Below are 2,291 nucleotides of genomic sequence, written 5' to 3' on the forward strand. Positions count from 1 at the left end.
ATCCACTTGATCCATACCGCTCGGTATTAGGCCACCTTTGCCCCTTGTGACTTTTACAATCCGGCCGACCGGCATCCTCCAGCGCTCTTGATCCGACCGACTCAGCCGACCTTCCTCCACTACAAATATTATTTTATTAATTTACATATTTGAAACAAGTCAATTACAAATTATTATATAAAAATATTGTTAAAAAAATATTTTTCTTGGATTTAATGCACAAAAGTAATTATTTAACCTTTTTTTTTCTATTAAGTACAGCAATATGGGAAATAAAAATGTAAAAGTATAATTTCCATTTTAGTTGGCCTCTTTTAGTTTTATGTACTTGTCCTTTCTTACACGTTATGCTATTATGGAAGAGTCCAAATTTTGGTTTAGCTTTCCTCTATTGGCTATTGACATTTTCCGAGGACTATTACGTTAGTATAGAATGCACATAACTTAAAATACGCTTAAAAAATGTGATGATTATTCATAAGAAGAGTAATTTACGGCTAAGTAAAACTATGTACATTTTAATGTATAAGGCTGTTTGCCGAGATCCTGCATCAAGTATCCACTTTGCAAGGATGTATAGCAATACAATGACATGTATTTGAATAATTTGTTGAAACTTATATTTGACTCGAGTAACAATTAGATTTATTAATTTATTTATTTATTAATAAATTTATGTTCGGTAAAAGTTGGTTAAAATTAATAAGAACAAAATTCTTCAGCACTATAAAAATAATCTTTTTATATCTATTATTTTGAGTCAAATGAAGTTACTTCAAAAATTGATCTTAAAATATGGTTAGGAGTAAAACAATAAAAAGAATCGAGAGAAAAAAAAGGAAATTATACAAGAACTTGAAATAGTTTGAAGACTGTATTGGAAAAGTTTTGATTTGTTTAAAAGTTTTGTAAGATCTAATTCATTTAGTAACATAAAAGATAACATCCCTCAATAATTGTTTCGGATTGAAGTTCCTTATTAAGTTCTTTAGATTGTCTCGAAGACCGGACGGGTTCCTTAGTTGTTCTTCATCCTCCAAGTTACGTTATTCGTTTCCCCTTCTCCTAGTCTAAGTCGTGTGGGTGGGCATCTGTCACAGACATTCCGACGCTCAAGTTAGTAATGTAACCGAGCGGTTGACACAACAAGTAATGCATATATTGTGCATTATGATCTAAAGTCATACCTGATACCTTTATTTATACTAGTTGTAATGGGTTTTTACCTTTCACTAGCCTAATGCGGTCCAATCACACCTTAATTTGCATTAGGGTTTTAATGAGTTATTATCGTTTATAATCTAACCATGTGGTCGGCCCGGTGGTCGGTCAGCCTGATGGTCGGTCGGCCTAGTAGTCGGCCTGGTGGTCGGACGAACTTGGAAGGACAGCTTGGGAGGATGACCTGGTTGGACGACAGACCGTACGGTACAAAGTTGTGGCTTGTTTATTAATCTTTTAAAATCCTGAATATATTCCCCCATATTCCCTTTCTGCCTTAATGCTGCCAGTTTCTCAACGTACACCTATCTTTCCCCCCAAATCTTCTAATTAAAGATCTAGTTAGTTCTTCCCAAGATTCTAGGCAAGGAACCACTCAGATTGTTGTAGGAGAGGTCCCTGTACATATTCAAGTCATAAGAGTTAACATAACAGTCTTTTACATAGAAATTAAAGCTTTGAATCTGCCCCTGGTTCTCTAAGCTAAAACTGAAATATGATTAGGCAAAAAGGAAAATTAATGGTGCAACAAGGTGATAAAGATTTACACAAGGGTTAGACCTTCGATGTTGCTAAGAGACCGAGGACAGGATCCTGTAAGGCTATTATTGTTTAACCTCCTAGCATGCAAGTAAAATAATTTACATTGAGTAATATCAATTTTATATACACTTCTAACTTTAAATTATGTTACAGGCACAAGCTCTGGGACAGGTCGTCCATGCTGATGAGGTCTTTGCAAAAACCCATGTTCGGAAGGGCACTAATGAATTCATTGATGAAAGATCTCGGAAGACTCATGTAAGCAAATAACACTGCTACTATTAGTAATCTTCCATTATGTTATTGTATCATTTCCTAACATTGCTTTTTGATGGGTGTCGCCGCCCAATCAAATTTGATGTGCATTTTAAAGTGCAGTATAACTAGGGAATGACCCCTAGGTCGTCTCTCAAGGACCAACTGCGGTTCAGAGTCAAGTCCAACACGAAGGGGAGGGGTTGAAAAGATTTTGCGAAAATTAAAATAAACTCAATAAAGACACATATGCAAACAAACTAATTTAAGCT

The sequence above is a fragment of the Vigna radiata genome, chromosome 7 (genome assembly GCF_000741045.1).
Source record: "Vigna radiata var. radiata cultivar VC1973A chromosome 7, Vradiata_ver6, whole genome shotgun sequence".
NCBI classification, from domain to species: Eukaryota; Viridiplantae; Streptophyta; class Magnoliopsida; order Fabales; family Fabaceae; genus Vigna; species Vigna radiata.